Below are 17,603 nucleotides of genomic sequence, written 5' to 3'. Positions count from 1 at the left end.
TATCCATAATACTAGACAAGAACATTTCTGGTAACATTGCAAAATCTACTTAATTTTTTTTAATTGACATATAAACTTTTTGCCTACTTTCAAATCCCACACGTATGAAAAAAGGAGACTCCTTATCTTGACATCCCCAACACTGATTTTAAATTCTGGGAAATTTAAGCAGAGTATTAATCAGATTACTAGGAGTACACCACATGGTGAAGTGGTTTGAGTGTTGGACTATGGCTCTGGACACCAGGGTTTGATTTCCAGATCAGTCATAAAACCCACTGGATGACCTTGGACAAGTCACATGTTCTCAGCCTCAGGAAGGCAATGGCAAACCTCCTCTGAACAAATCTTGCCAAGAAACCCCCATGATAGAGTCATGTTAGGGTTGCCATAAATCAGAACCAACTTGAAGACATGCAACAACAACCATCTATTAATCATCTTATACAGGTTTTCTTTTAACATACCGCAAAATTTAAATTTTAATTATACCACCTTTTCCCTACCCATCCATATGAAGATTAGGCCCAAAATTTAGGCCCACCTTCATATATATTTTTTATAGGCTCATCTTCTGTCTCTAGTTTCAGAAGCTCTTTATACACTCTTTAAATCACATGGTCATCATCTTTACACAACTCTAAATAAAACTCATTTTCTCTAACCTCTATGGCTGTATTTCTTTTGTCTTGATTAAATCTGTCTTTAAGCTGCATATAAGCAAAACAATCAAGATCTTTACTTTCCATGAGATTGATTTAAACTTCCAGCTGTCTTGTTCAAAATACAAAAGATCATCATAAAGCAACCATCTCCGATGTTAACCCATTCTTCCCTTAAAAAGGCTTCCTGCAGTTAGGTGGCTACTACTGTCTTAGGAAAAAGTCTCTATTTGTACTTATACCTAATACAATTATTGTTAAATTCAGCATGTGCCTTATGTTTATCATACTTAAGCTAACCATGCTGAACAGACCTTAAATTGTGGCATTTGAGTTCTAAGAGTCTTACTTCTCTAAGCAATATCCATTACTTCAACCATACAAAACAACAGGCCTCATAATACAATTTGACATTAGGGACTCCCAAGCCACCCTTTCCTTATCATTGTTCAGTGTTTTAGATTTTATTCTCAGTTTCTTTGCCTGCCAGATAAATCTGGACATCTCTTTCTGCCTTTGCACAAAACGTATTCCATTTCTTATAACAGGGATCATTTGAAAAAGAAATAAATGCACTGGCAAAACATTTGCTTTTATTACTGCCATTCTACTCAAAAGAATTACATTCACAAAGAGTAACATTTTATTATTTTATAACAACTGTGACACGTCTGGAAAGAAATTAAAAGAGACTTAGAAAAATGGGGGAAGTTAAATTTATCCCCATTGTGTAAAATGGCAGTAATAAAAGCCAATGTTTTGCCACAGCTTTTATTTCATTTTCAATCTCTGTTATAAGAAAGTGAATGCCTTTTGTCCAATGGCTACTTTTTTCCATATACACATTCTTTCCTGTTTTTTCTTTCTTTGCCTGTTTCCCTCTTATTTATCTTTCTGATGTTTTATTTTTCCAGCATCCACTTTTTAAAAAGCAGAATTTATACTACAGCTGCCACCATGGCTCCTATCCTGCTAAATAAATGTATTGTACCAAAATGCCAATTCAGCAAACTGCCAGTGAATGAAACAAACAGAAAAATATCTATTACTAGCTAAAACTGTACTGCTGTAAGTGGCACACATGAGAGAACTTGCTATCAATACCAGGGCTGACTAAAGATGTTTTGCTGCCTGAAAACTCCACGTACAGGACTGGCAATTGCCTTTTACTTCAACATTCATGATGGGGCAGCACCCCTCTGTGCAAGCTAGTACATGGAGTGTCTGCCAGGCTGTGGGGCACTCATATACCCTCCAACATTTCACATATGAAAACCAGGGTTCTGAACACATGGACAGGATATGATGGCCAGCCCCATCACATCCTGCCTGTGGATCCAGCTTTTTCCCACTACCACCTAGTCTATCATGGCAACTGACGAGTGTCCAGACTGTTAGGGCATGGAAAGACACGCTGTGTCCACCACAACTACCTACAGAGTTGAACCACGTCGACAGGACGCCAGGGAGAAGGAAAGGTATTCAGGCCAAGAAGGAAAGTATTCCTTCACCACTGCAAACAGCCTTGAGCTCCCGGCTTGAGAAATAATGACAAAAGCACTTCAAGCCTTCACTCTACACGAGGGCTTTAATAAGTAAGTTACTTTAATAAACAAGTCACTTTGTCAACCAAACAACCGTAACAACACAGAGAGTCAGTTACTCTAACACACCAACTGTCATAACTGACTCGCTCAGAAGGACCAACTGTCTCACTCTCCCTCAGTGACAGTTGAGAACGACAGTTGACAGTTGCATCAACATCCCAATGATGCACTGTTTGAATGCTGACACATATAACTGCCACTAGAGCTGTAAATAACTTGCACAACAGCTCCACCTAGTGGCCACATCCATGCCATGCTGCCGATGCCACATCATTCATTACTGCCATAGCAGTAATCAAAATTGTTATTTAAGGATCCTAAAGGCCTTTATGTAGGGATAGAGATCTATTGGAGTGGGGGGGAAATTTTGGTGATAGGATTATATAGCCCCCAAGAAAACAAAGGATCTTTTTATGAAAAAATACAACATAAAATCTTAGAATGTGATCACAAAAATGTCATCTTGGTGGGGGACTTCAACGGGGTAATTGAGCCAAAATTGGACAGAAAATTGGAAAATAAAATAAAACCAAATCAAGGCAAACTACCCCAGAATTTTTTTTATTTAATAAAAAACCTATCATTAATTGAAACATGGCGTCATTTGTACAATAATGAAAGATGTTTTACTTTTTACTTGGATAGACACGAATCTCTTGCAAGGATCGACCTCTGTCTAGTATCAAACACCCTAATTAGGGAAATAGAAAGCATGGACATATTGAATAGGGAAATTTCCGACCATAACCCAATTGTGATAAAAATAAAGGAGACCAGGAGAAATAATACTTGGATCCTTAATGAGGATCTGCTTAAAGATAAAACTATTATGAAAAAAGGCAAGGAATGGTTGAATTTTTTCTTCGCAGAAAATCTGAAGGGAGAGGTCAAAACAAATATAGTTTGGGACGCATGTAAAGCCTCAATCAGAGGCTTTTTCATTCAACAAAATATAATTTGGCAGAAAAAGAAGAAAAAGGTGAGAAACTCTTTGAATAATCTCTTGAAAGAGAAAGAGGAGGAATTAAAAAAGAACCCAACGAATAAATCAATCCAAAAAGATATTAAAATAATACAGAAACAATTAGATTTAGAGATGACCTTAGAATTAGAGAAAAGATTGAAAATGTCGAAACAGAAAAACTTTGAATAAGCAAACAAAACTGGTAAATGATTATCATATAAACTAAGACGAATTAGAGAAAAGAAAACAATCAACAAAATAAAAAAGGAGATAAGATACTCACCCAACAAGAAGATATCAAGGAAGTGTTTCATCTTTTTTACGAGGACCTGTATAAGAAAAAGGAGATAGAGTTAAACAAAGTTAAAAACTATCTAGACAAATTGAAGATACAACCTCTTTCGGAAGAATGTAGTCATGAACTAAATAAACCAATATCGAGATCGGAAATTTGGGAAGCAATCAGCCATGCTAAAACAGGGAAAGCTCCAGGAAATGATGGTATCCCGAACTCTTTCTATAAAATTTTTATAGAAGAGTTAGCCTCTCCTCTACAGAAAGTAATGAATAATGCTATAGAAGAGGATATACCAGATTCTTGGAAACAAGCTGATATTATAATAATCCCAAAAGAAGGAAGAGATAGGGAGAATCCAAGTAATTACAGACCAATTTCGCTCCTAAATAACAATTATAAATTGTTAGCAAATATCTTAGCCAAGAGGTTGAAAAAATACTTAGTAGAAACAATTGGAGAGGAACAAAGGGGCTTTATGCCAGACAGACACATTAGAGACAATATTAGGATAATTATCGACATTTTGGAATATAATGAAAAACATAATGAAAAAAATGGCCTGGTATTTTTGGATTTTGAGAAAGCTTTCAATTCGGTCAATTGGAATACTTTAATGGAATACTTTAATTTTACAAAAAATCAACGTAGGTTCAAATTTTTCAAATTACATTTCAAAAATGTATAACAATCAAAGTGCTCAAATTAGGATTAATAATGACAAATCTAATACAATACAAATACAGAGAGGTACCCGACAAGGATGTCCACTTTCACCCCTGTTGTTTCTACTGATTATTGATTTGTTAGTCAAAGAAATTAGAACAGACACTAAAATTCAAGGGGTCAAAAAAAAAGATCTAACATAAAAATTAGGGCCTTTGCCAACGATGTGGTAATTATTGTAGCTGACCCACTAAACAACATATCAAGAGTAATGGAGGTGTTAGAAAAATTTGGGGAAGTAACAGGATGTAAAATAAACAAGAATAAATCAAACATCCTTACAAAGAATGTGAAGAAGGAGGAGGAAAGTAAGTTGGGTAGAATAGCAGGGATTAATGTGGTAAACAAGGTTAAATATCTAGGAATAACAATCACAAAAAAATTATTATTATTATTATTACTAACCTTTATATATAAAGCGCTGTAAATTTACACAGCGCTGTACATACAATCTTTTTAATTAGACGGTTCCCTGCCCTCAGGCTTACATTCTAAAAAGACATGACATAAAAGGAGAAAGGAAAGGTGGTGGGGGTAGTAGGCTAATACATATAAAGTACATAGCAATACAGAAAATGGTTAGATAAAACAGGCATTAAAAGAACATCAAATAGCAAGCGACAATTATGCAATGCCTGGGAACGCTTCTCTGAACAGGATGGTCTTCAACTCTGTTTTGAAGCTGGTTAAAGAAGTGATAGCTCTTGCTCGCGGGGGAAAAAGGTTCCAGGAGTGAGGGACAGCGAGTGAAAAGGGGCGAATTCAAGATGGGGCAGAGGAAATCATGGGCTGGGACAGCAGACCTTGACTACCAGAACGGAGGGCCCTGGTGGGAAGGTGAGGAGAAAGAAGGTCTGATAAGTAAGGAGGGGCCAGCCCATGGAGGGCTTTAAACGTCAACAGCAGGAGCTTGTACTGAATATGGAAAGGGAGGGGGAGCCAGTGAAGGGATGCCAACACAGGAGAGATGTGGTCAGAGCGGTGGGCAGATGTGATAATGCGTGCAGCTGAATGCTGGACAGAGATTAAAGAGATTTAAAAAATCAGTAGATTTATTTGAAAATAACTATAAAAGGATATGGAAAGAAATTAAAAAGGATTTGATCACATGGAATAAACTAAACATTTCATTATTGGGAAGAATTTCTACTATAAAAATGAATGTGCTTCCAAAAATGCTATATTTATTTCAAACAATCCCCATTATTACAACAGAAAATGTTTTTAAAGACTGGGACAAAGATATCTCAAATTTTGTTTGGAGGGGAAGGAAACCAAGGATTAAATTAAAAAATCTTCAAGATCGAAATGAAAGGGGAGGATTGGGTTTGCCTTCTTTGAAATTATATTTTGATGCATGTGGTCTGGTATGGATAAAGGAATGGATAACTTTGGAGAATAAATTACTATTGGACCTGGAGGGAGATGATTTAACTGCGGGTTGGCATGCGTACTTGGTTTATGAAAAAAACATTCAAAATAAATCCTTTTTGAATCACACTTTTAGAAAGCTGCTGTTCAGAATTTGGAAAAAAATATAAAAAACATATACTTCCCAAAATCTACAGATGGGTATCCCCTCATGTAGCTCTTCATAGGAAAGAAATGAGTGAAGGGGTAAATTGGCTTAGGTATGAAGATTTATGGGGAAAAATAGATGGAAAGATGATTCTAAAAACTAGGGAAGAGTTAAATAACAAGAGTGAGGGAATCCAAAAAGTGAATTGGTTTGCTTATAGACAGATATATGAAAAATTTAGAATGGATGAGAAGATTTACAATTTTGAACCAGAGATTAAGAATTCAGAATTGGGAAAAATTTTGTATTTAGAAAAGATAAATTAATAGGTAAGCTCTATGCGACACTTTTGCTTTTGGAAACAGAGGAGGAGACTGTGAAAGAACAAATGATAAAGTGGGCAAGGTGCATTGGACACACAATATCATTAAATCAATGGGAAAAGGCATGGAAGGATGTTAAAAGACTGACTCTCTCGCAAAACATTAGAGAGAATTTTTACAAAATGTTTTATTTTTGGTATTTATCACCTTATAAAATGGCCCAAATCTACAAAAAGAAGAAGGAAAATTGTTGGAAGCGTAAGATGGAAAAGGGAACATTTTATCACTGTTGGTGGGAGTGCAGCAAAGCTAAGAAATACTGGAGGATGATTAACAATCAAATTAATAATATAATGGGCACTAAACTAATACTAAAACCTGAATTATATCTACTAGGAATAATGGACAATGAAATAGAAAAAGAGGAAGAAAAGGTGATTTTTACATGATCTCTCTGGCTAGGGTCTGTTATGCTGAAAAGTGGAAAAACTAATTGACACCATCTAAAGATGACTGGCTATTAAAGCTCTACGAGGGGATGAGTATGGATATCTTAATTCAAGCCCTGAGAGACGAATATAATACTAAAGCGTTACACAATTGGAAGGAAGTAATTAATTTTTTAAAAGTAGAATGGGGGGAAACTGTAATAGTTGATCTTTATTCATCCTGTCGCTCCTATTATAGTGGTACCAGGAATTATTGTAACAATGTATATTCTATAGTGTATTCTTATCAATAAATAATTAGAAGACAATTAAGAGGAAGCCAAATCATAACATAATTGGTCTGTATTGGTAGGAAGGAAGTCAGGTGTTTGTGTTTGTGTAGATAAGTGGTTGTATGTAGATAGATTAGGGCAGTGATGGTGAACCTATGGCACGTGTGCCAGAGGTGGCACTCAGAGCCCTGTGTGTGGGCACACATGCTGTTGCCCTAGCACAGAGTTTGCCAGAGTTTCTTACTAGAAAGCCAGAGGGATGTGGCACTTTGCAATAAATAAGTGGGGTCTGGGTTGCAGTTTGGGCACTCGGCCTCTAAAAGGTTCACCATCACTGGATTAGGGGAAGTAGGGGAGGGGAGGGATTGGAGGCTAGAGATCTGTGTATAGGTAAGGATGAGTGTTAAAATGTATTGGATTAATGTTTTTTATTTTTTGCTTATTATGTTTAATGTTGTCTACTATTTATTTTTTTTTCTCTTATTTTTGATGTATGTCTTTTTTCCTTTGATGTATGTTATTTTATAAAATTTACTAATAAAATTATTTTTTAAAAAAAATACTGCCATCGCTGCCACATCACCCGTCATCATCATCATCACCACCACCACCACCACCACCTACTTGCAGGCCTCTACCATGGCCCATAACCTAACCCTTTGCTCAGTCACTTGTTTCTAGTTCCTACCTGCCATCTGTTTGTTATCTGTTTATCTAGCTTAGACAATTCTTGGGTTCTGACAGATTTTAATGTGATCAAAAAGGATAGAATTCAAATTAGTGAAGTGGTGGAATTTTCCTGTTATAATAGAAAGCTATAGAAAGATGGAGTCACTTTGGTTAGAAGAAGAAAAATAATTTAAATTGAGGCTTGAAACTGGAGCATAGAAGAATAGGGAGTAGATCTTGACCTGTAGAGAAGCTGGCACCAGCAAAGAAGACATAACATACACAATTTAAGATAAGAAGACATCTGTTGATGTTCAGAAGGAAGGTTACTGAAAGCTACTGAATTCCTGAGGGGAGGGGTAAAGAGTGAAAAATGCAGTTTTAATGTATGCATGTATCTCTGTCTTGATTGTAAGAATTCTGTATGTTTAAATTGTAATTAGCCAATGAGATGTGATGGAGAGTTTCTTTGTGTAATTGACTATAAAATTAGGCCATCTTGTTTTGTTCTGGGCCTCAATTTTGGAATTTTGAAATCCACTGAGGACATTATTCTTTGCCAGTTTTAAGAATAAAACTTTGGAATTTTCAACTTTCTGGATCCTTTGCCAATTCCTGGTTTCGTCCGTGAACCTGAAGCTTTGTGAGAGAAGGCCCAGGTTCTTAGGTTCCCGTGTTTTTATTATATTATCTATTACATCTTGGTTCCCTGACCGGGAACAGGAGGCAAACAGGATTGGTAAGAGGGGGAGCGCTTATCTCCTTCCCTGGCTGCACATGTTTTTTATGCCTTGAGGAGATCCCTATCAAGGCCCTAGCACGCATCCAACATTTTACTGGAAGGGCTGAACGTAAGGATTTGCTCAGTGGTGGAAACAGAGTCTGGCCTGAAGGAGAACACACAGAAAGCTAAATTACCTTGCTGCCCTCAAGGGCAGTGGAAGATATGGTCTTGTTACAAATACAAGTAAGATTCAACTCTCAGTCTCATTGCCAGGTTTGAAGTTAACTTGCTAGAGAAGGAGGCCTCTGCTGCAGAATCATAGAAGATGCTTTTTAAAAACATCCAAAAACATTAACAATCACCCTACTAGTGTAACTCTGCCATGCTGTTTCCTTTCTATTGTCATAATGACCAACCTTCAGCGTCATGGAAAAGCTAAGAGGCAGCTATGTAACATGTGGGACCATGCACCAACTTGTCTTACAGTCTTCCATCAGCAAGAGTTCTTCCTGCAGACAACTCTGGTGATGAGTCAAAAGTGCTATTCTTTCTAGTCTGAAATAAGAACAAAAAAGTGGTGTCCCTCAGAAAGTGTCTAGATATTTATTTATTTATTTTAAATAAATAAATAAATAAATATCTAGACACTTTCTGAGGGACACCACTTTAAATAAAAATTAAAAAATTAAAGAAAAGAAAAGAAAGTGTCTAGATATGACTTTAGCTGTTCTTTATTTTATCTGCCATTATTGCCAGCAATGCCAAAGCATTAGAAATAGACACCAAGCATTTTCAGCCACGTTCTGCAATTGGTTGTCAGCCAGGAACAGCAGGTATTATGACTTACTGGGGATCAAACAAGATGCTGCCTTGGAAGAGATCAAGCAAGCCTGAGACCCAGCCAACCCTGACCTGCACAGCCACTTTGTGAAGTTGAATGAGGTTTACCAGGTAGTGCAGAAGGAGAGCAGTCAGAGGTGCTATGACAACTTGAGAGCAGCCCAGACTAGCTGAAGTCCCTAAGGCAACCAGAAACGTAGCTCCAAGAGAAACCATTCTGATTTTGTTGACATGTAAATCTTTTCTAAAAGATTTAATTGACAATTCAATCAATTCTTTAACTAAGGCTAGATAATGAATCAGGATAAGAGTTTTAAAAAATCAGTTCCAAGACTTGTTAATAGTATTCAGACTCACTTTTTTAAATTTTATTTTTTTCTTTTGCTGTAGGAAAAGCATGGTTTTTTTAAAAGCCTCAGCCATAGAGCAGGATGAATATAGCCTGGACCATCAGATATTACTTTTACTGGATGCAGCATGGCAGAAACAAAAGCAGAAAATTAATTTTCTGGTCCACGATCACAGCGTTCTTTTGTTTTTCATTCCTTTTTTTTCTTTCTGCATCACAGTTATGTATAGTATATTTTTAAAAAGCATCTTCTATGATTCTGCAGCTGAGGCCTCCTTCTCTAGCAAGTTAACTTCAAACCTGGCAATGAGACTGAGAGTTGAATCTTACTTGTATTTGTAACAAGACCATATCTTCCATTGCCCTTGAGGGCAGCAAGGTAATTTAGGGGGCACAGGGTATGTCATGTGGCAAATAGAGCTTCTTTCCTTGCTACACAGAAGATGGCACTTAAGATGCTGCTTCATTCTGCCTAATGGCAGGGCCAGCCTTGGATAATTTCTAGATCAGCACAATGTCATTTAGGTGCCTGATGGTGACACAGGTTTAGAAAGCTATAAGAACCTAAAAGACCGTTTAAACCACATTTAACAGTTTAAAAGTAGGGCTGTCTGTTTTCACACCAGCATTCCCACAGTTCAGCATATATCATGCAGCTTACTGTCAGAAACTTTGTATGGTCAAGCACAGCATAAGAGTTCTGCATACAGAATTCCACTACGGCTCCTCTGTCACCACCCTCAAAGCTTATCATTGTGCTATGACAGCCCCTCCCCCCCCCCCCCCTTGTAGCCATTCTGTGACTGATGTTGAACTGGAAGTTGGGGATTGGAGAAGGATCTGGCTATGTTACCATAGCTATCTGCCGAATGACAACATTTAGCTGAGACCACTAAAGGGCATCAATGGATCTCAACAGATCTGCATCTGGCCATTGGAATATAACAAGCATGCAGAAGACAAAGCCAGGGACTATAGCAGCACCACGGTAAAAAAATGACTGCCGCCAAACCAGTATGTTTCTGTTTCCTGCATTACCGCAATTGTGGCATCTTAGCAGCTTGGTGTCATAAAGCCCATAGAAGTAGAATCCAGTAGCAGAGCAGAAGGTGCTTATAGAGCAAAAGGTTTCCAAATACTGTACCTCAGACAATAAACACATACTACAAATATCTCAAGGTTTCCACTGGCAGAAGAGGAGGGGTCATTTCCAAACAGAACAAGCAGTCATAGCCTAACCACCTATTAAATCTTCCAAAAATTCTGTTAGAGATGGTGGTAAAACCAGCTGGTGACAAAGCACCACAAAAGAAAGTATCATAACTAAGAAACACAACAGGAATTTCCAAAGTGCTACTCTAGGGAAATTTAGCAATCGTAACTTGGTACAGCAGACCTGCATGTTGAGGTAACAGAAAGCCTGGGCAACATACCAAGGTAAAACTGAAACCAATTTTGTTCTTCTGCTCCAATAAGAAGTACCTTGCCTACTGCCACCTAGTGGCCCCTTACTACATGTAGAGCAAACACTCTACTCATACTGTCTCCCAACTGCTTTTGAATTTCCACAACATTTTCAACAGTGGTTTGCCATGCAGCGTGGAATAGTTCTCTTTCAAAGCTGCAAACTGTCACTGAGCAGTTAGAGCTAGATTTTCTGGGGTTACTGGCTAAGATGGCCTAAATATATTTACCTAAGTCAAGGTAGACAAAGTGCCATCCATGGGCCACATAAGTGTGCCCCCGCCAGTCTCTAGAATCCCCCACTGAAAAAGCTGAGCGTCTCACTACTTGAAACAGCATTGCTTGCTGCAAATTGGTGCAAACAATCCTTTGCTTCCTATGGCAACATAGATGCTCCCACTGTTTCCCACTCCCTCCTTACAGCCCTCACTATAAGTTCCTGCTTAACTTCCTTGCTGCCAGTCCTCCTTCAGCCCCCAGAGCAGCAATCTTGTCAGTCACTTCAAACACTACCACTGATCTTTTCATCCCCTCTAGCTTAAATTATCTTGCTTTAAATCCTGTTTGTTCAACCACTTTCAGCAGATCCCTATTTTAAATCCTCTTTGCCCAACGGCCTTCAATAGATCCCTGCTTTAAATCCTCTTTGTTCAACCTCCTTCACCAGACCCCTGCTTTAAATCCTCTTGGCTCAACTCCCATAAACAGAAATCTTGATGGTCCCTCCAACACTCCTACCTCACCTTCCTGGAAAGATAACAATCAGATAATTATTTTTTTAACAAAAACTATGGTCAGTCCCCCAGTAGTCCCATATGCCTGAATGCAGCAGGGGCAACTCACCCTCCTCACAGCTCCAGAAGCCCCAATGGTAAGATAGGTTTTCCCATGAGTGCAGACCCAACCTAAGACTTGCTTTAAAAAAGGAAAGCCAAGCATGCAAGCTGACAGCAATCCATACGCCATGGGTTAGAGGGCAGCCTGGATTAACCATGATTTGGGCTGTCATCAGATCGTTTCTTGGGTCCCGCTGCTGGTAGCCATTTTGGCTGTAGTGCTGTTTATCTTTGGACCAAAGACATCCAACAGGGACAAGACAGCCTTTTTTAAAATATCATTTTAGTTGTCTGTTATTAACACATTGATGTTGGCCACTGTCTGTATCTTACGACCTCTGCTGTTTTATTTTGCCACCATACACCTTGGCTCACTTTTCCTGTATCAAGGAACAGTGCTTTGTCCCACTAACCAGGAGCTGGCCCCCTGACCCCTGGCACAGTGGATCTTGACTAAAACCTCAGCCCTTTGTTGAAGAACAACCTAGAGAACCCAGCAGAGCCTTTCCAAGACTGACCTTTAAGCCCCAGAACTGCCAAATTCCAACCCTCTTCAAACACCAGCCTCAAGGGTCCCACAGAACTGGAGACTGAGCCCCCTGTCATCCAAGGGCCAGAGCTCCACCGAAGGCACCGGGAAGGACAAGCCAAGCCCTTTTCCAAACAGGAGGAGGGTGGAGCAAATTAAACCACAATGAGGACCCATCTTCCAGCCATTATAAGTCCTTTCTCTTACTGCTAAAAATCCACCAACACTGTTCATGTTTATTCATTCATCTTGGGAGCCAATAAAAGCCAGCAGCTTGGAATAAATCTGAAATGTGAGACTCTAGAATTCTATATCAACTTGGAAGATATTCTGACATTTGCTTGTAAAAGGAACCTGTTATAAATGGACATATGAAGAGATCTGTGTAGAAAACACATTGCCTAACTAATAACAATTTGCAAATATGAAGAAAATCAATGTCCTATTGCATGAAGAAGAAGAAAAACTCCCCAGTGATCAGAAAGCTTCAAGAAGAGTTGACATGGTGGCATGAATTGAGAACTAAGAGAACAGTGCAAGGTCTGTGCAGGCTGGGAGAAGGGGCTTGGGCTATTGCCAAAATGCTGAACTTTCTAGATTACATACAGAAAAAGATCTGTCTACAGAATATGTTTAAGTGCACCAATCTTTTGTTAGTGGTCCCAATATCCAATTCCTACTGATTAAAGAAAAAGACTGTTTAAAAAAAAGGAAAGCCTAACATTGAAGTTATCAGCTTTCATGTAAATGGCTTATTGTTTGTGCACGTGAACTTCTAAAAACGGCCACCAAAGCGGCTTAGATGACCCAGGCTGCATCCAGGACAGGCTCAGGTGGCGTTCAGCAGCAGTTTGTGTGTGATAAGAACCGGCTGCCTCCCGAATTACCACAGAATTCAGGAATGATTAAACTGCTCTTTTAACCCCATGTGATAGGATTCTAAGTCTGCATTGCAAATGAGCTATATGATCAAGACAGAGATTATGGTTCTAATTTGGGGAAAGCAGGTGTGGACAACTTTCCAAGGTCATGAAACCACACTGGACACCATTAACCATGGGGTGCTGATCTTCCTGCTGCTGCATGTCTTCAGCTGTGGCACAATACAGGAACCATGCAGACTAGGAAGGCAGGGTATCCCCCTCCTTTCAGAAGAGAAGGGAATTCCAGGAAAGAGGATTTGTTTAACAATGGCACCCAGTTTTTACTGCCACTTATAAATGCTTGAGTTGGTTGCATAACAATATGCTTGCTTTGCTAATGTAAACCATTACTAGTACACCTATGTTCACCCCTTGCATTCATTTCAAAATGGGGAAAAATTCATCACGGGTTTTATACTGGATAAGTTTCCCCCTCCCTGGTTATTTATTTTAAGGCACTTTGATTTAAACCAATCCATCTGGGCAAGAAGATTTAGTTAGAAGAAAACATGAAAAGCGTACATATGTCCAGGAAACTTTCTGAAGAACATTACAAGAATTAAACATGAATTGTGGGAGAGAATAAAAGCCCTAATGCTATGCAGCACAAAACCATAAATCTATATCCCAAAGTTACTTCAACCAGTTGCAAAACATTTTATTTCCCTTATGCTTCAGATCCAGCTGGTCCTAATTGTCTATCAATCAATGGGGACACTACTTTACTACTTCAGGAACAACTTTGTTTGAGCTGAATAGCATCAGATTGCACATGAGTGGATCACTTAACAGAAGTTGCAGGTTTCATTTCAAGACAATATTACATTTGGGGGGAAAGAAAAGTTGACAATAGTAAAAAATGTAAAATATAAATTGCGAAGTAGAAAGGGGTGGATGTAGAGCATTTACTAGAATGGTGGCTACTGGGTCTATAGGGCATGATTTTATGCCAGCTGCTAGGCACTGATGCCATCCCATCCCAGCTGTAATCATGTTTCAGTGTTCCACTAGCAATCGTGCCAGATCCAGAAAAGGAGGCTAAAATTTCATTGCTGCTGGCAAACTAAATGGGCTTTTACATCCAGAGTCTTTGGGCCTGGCAGAATTAGTAACAGGGAGCTTGGTCCAAGATCAGATGGGGGAACTCAGAACACAACATGTTTGCTCACAAGCTGCCCCAGTTCTATTTAGATCTTGGAAAAGTTAACGATTTGGCGTATAGGTCCTAGAATGCCATGGCCATTTTTCCTGCTCTAAGTTGTCTTCCACAGTCTTGGCAGTCCCCTCCCTTCCTCTGGCTATATATCTTTTTATAATCCATTCTGTATCAGTTCCACATCTTTGCTGAGAATGTTCCTCATGTCTCAGAAGGAAGCTGGATTACATGCTATATATTGTGAATACTTTCTTTTATAAATGAATAATATTATCATTTTTATTTAAAAAGTAGGTATTTTAGTAAACAAAAAGTAAGCAAACTAGGCTTTTCTCTCTAATTTTATGACACACAAGTTGCAGTCCTATACACATGTACCTGGGTGTAAATCCCACTGGATTACTTTTGAGAAAATACTCATGGGATTTCACTAAAAGTTGCTGGTGGAGTAGCACACAGCTGTGTGGCTGAGTTCAGACACTTGCCCATCAAACAATTGTCTTTTACATATTGAATTATTTGTCTGTTTTACAAGAAATGCCTGATGTTGGGCCGGTCTGGAATGTGTTTCATGATGTGGTGGTACAAAACTAGATAGAAATAAGTCTTCATTCTATCATCCATCGTAACAGTGCAAACAGCTTTCATATTTATTATATGAGACTGAGAAAGACAAGATAATACACTCTCAAATCCGTATCAGGATAAAGTCTGTGTCAAATTCCGACAAAGATGAGTGTGGCCATAATCAAATATTTTCTTTCCAGTGAGTTGTTGCTTTTACTGAAGTGAACATCTTTTACATTTTCAAACAGCAAATAATCTACAGCTGGGTACAGTTACTTTTTTTTTTCAAATCGCATTCTAGCAAAGGCAACAGGAAACTCACAAAAATTTTTGGTCAGATTTATCCATTCCACAAAGTGTGAGATGATAATGTTAAGCCAATTGAAATCAGGAACTATGGTTGGGAACAAAAACAGTGTCAGCAATTGTTTCACTTGTGCACAGAGGTATCTAAATCCTGTCCCCTATTTCAAGAAACAACCTCCACCCAAACTCTGGGAACCAAACACTGGCCCGTTACAGACCGCCTAAAAGCAGCAGTCTGCCGCCGCGGGTTGCTGCGTCTAGGAACTGCAGCGGCCAAACCGCACGGTTCCCTGACACAGCAAGAAAGAAGCGCTGAAATGGCGCTTCTTTCTGCGCCCCGGAAGTGGCGCCACGAGGCACTAGTCGTGCACTCGCGGCATCACTTCCGCCATGCGACGTCCGGACGCTACGCGTCAAAATAGCAACCCCTGTGTGGATGGGCACCATTTCGTATGGACTTGGTCTGTATTAGGGTTGAGGGGCGTCCGGAAGGGACGCCCCTTCTCAACCCTAATACGCCCCTTCCTAACCCTAGCATGTCCCTTCGGCGTGTCTGTAACGCGCCACTGGCTCAGCTGCAAACTAAGGTAATGCCCTGTGTGGAAGGAATACTTTTCTTGTCTGTCTGTCTGTTTGTCTCTCTGTCCATCTATCCTAGGCCACATACACTTACGCCACAGAAAACAAATAAGATAGAAAACATTGAACACTCTACAAGTAACAGATAGTTTGAATCCAGAAGGCACAAGGGTTTGCTTACCTGAATAAAATGTTGGCCAAATTCATGTCCAACAGGTTGTTCATCCCTCCCTCAGTATTAAATCAACAAACAAAGAAGGGGGGAAAGAACTTTCTGAAAACATTTGATTCTCTGTCCTGTACATGTCTCTTGAAATTTGCAAATCCTAGTTTAAGTATTTAGCTGGTTTACACAGTAAGAGGAACAGAATCACATGAAACTTGGATATAGCTGGTGATGTGTTATTGGATCTGCAGTTTTCAGATGTGCAAGACTATCCTAACCATATTTACTTAGAATTAAGTCCCATGGAACTCAATGGTATTCACTCTCTAATCCATGCACATAATCATATTGTTCTGCTGCTATAAGTATTCAGTGACCAAGGAGTAAACCTCAATGAACACAGTGAGATGGACTTCCAACTACATATGCAAAGGAATCCATTGCACAGGTCATTCCCTTTTACAGGACACAACAATTTAAGGGGCTGAACAAAAAGAAAAGAAAAGGCTAAATGTATCTGGTTAGATGGAAAGTTAGATTAATATTTTAAAATAAAAAAATCAGTGGGACTACAGTAGTTGGAGTTCAGGCTTTACCTTACTGACTTCTGACCCACTTCATCATAGTTATATATCTGTGCTTCAGCTGAAAACATTACATGCCCCAATTCAAACATCAAAAGGCAGCTAAACAAACCATGCCAATGTCTGCCAAGTATTAATTTTGAATTTAGAATCAATTATTTGAACAACATTTGCATAGAGCATTAACAAGACCTTTTTTAAAAAAAATCTTCAAATCTTTTATTTTGCATGAAACTCTAAGCTTTTGAACTTCCAAATTAGAGCACAGCAGATTATTTTAAATACCTGAAGCTAAAATAAAGGTTTAAAATACAAAATATGTAATGGATCTTTTTCAGTAAAGTCATTCACTCTCAGTGATTCGTCAGCATTTTTAAATTATTGTTTTAAAATTTCTTACATAATTCAATAGGAATGCATTCCTTTGATGAAAGCCTAATGTTTTGCACGAGTGACACATGACCTCTACTTTCCTCTAGTATCAGAGACTGTGGCACCAGTCTACTTGGACTTTTTAGGGCCACCTCTAAAAGTATGTATTCCTGCAAAATCTTTGGTGTATCTCCCTCCTCCCCTTCTACAGAGTTTATACTGTGTCCAAACTATGGTGCGTAATAGATACCCTCCATACCCTCCATCATTTCATAGATGAAAAGTGAGACAAGTACTGAGCAGGCAGCACCAAGATGGCAAAATTATTATTAATCAAGAAGAACATGCAAGCTTGAAGCAGTTTACCTTTGTATGAGTCTACAGGGAAAGTACAATTCCCCCTTCTCTCTTCTCCTGCTGAGTTAATTGGCAGCAGACTATTTTTGCACTTTGAACTTCAGGTTGCAGCAAGTGAAGTAATCTGAGGACAAAGAGGGAAAGTGGGAGGAGGAGGAGGAAAGTGAAATTGGAGATGTTTTCACATGGGGACCTTGTGCTTCCATCCCAAAAATTGTTAAAGTGTTGGCATCCTGGAAAAACAAGCCAATTTGCTAATGGTTATCACCCAGAGAGCACAGCAAGAGGTTAATAGCACATTACTTAGGCAAGAAAGTGTGTTGAGTGTGAATTTGGATTTCAGACGGGTGAGGACAACTCCCCTT

At 38.8% G+C, this 17,603-nt stretch overlaps 1 long non-coding RNA gene across 2 annotated transcripts in view; it reads right to left on the bottom strand.

Annotated features, from left to right (window-relative positions):
* Positions 1-17,301, bottom strand: part of LOC149317153 (uncharacterized) — a 38,137-nt gene extending 20,836 nt beyond the window's left edge. The window contains exons 1-2 of one of the 2 annotated variants that reach the window (XR_016280589.1): positions 17,248-17,301; positions 3,517-3,562 (exon numbers count right to left, since the gene is read on the bottom strand). This is a non-coding gene — a long non-coding RNA (uncharacterized LOC149317153). Of the gene's footprint in view, positions 1-665; positions 1,228-3,516; positions 3,563-17,247 lie in introns of those variants that run through there. The other variant, XR_016280590.1, reaches the window with a different exon arrangement.
* Between the last annotated feature and the right edge of the window lie 302 nt (positions 17,302-17,603).

The sequence above is a fragment of the Sceloporus occidentalis genome, unplaced genomic scaffold, assembly GCF_023333645.1.
Source record: "Sceloporus occidentalis isolate IW3139 unplaced genomic scaffold, rSceOcc1.0.p SCAF_3, whole genome shotgun sequence".
NCBI classification, from domain to species: Eukaryota; Metazoa; Chordata; class Lepidosauria; order Squamata; family Phrynosomatidae; genus Sceloporus; species Sceloporus occidentalis.
The sequence above is the reverse complement of the archived record's forward strand: the minus strand, read 5'-3'. Positions and strand labels throughout refer to the sequence as shown.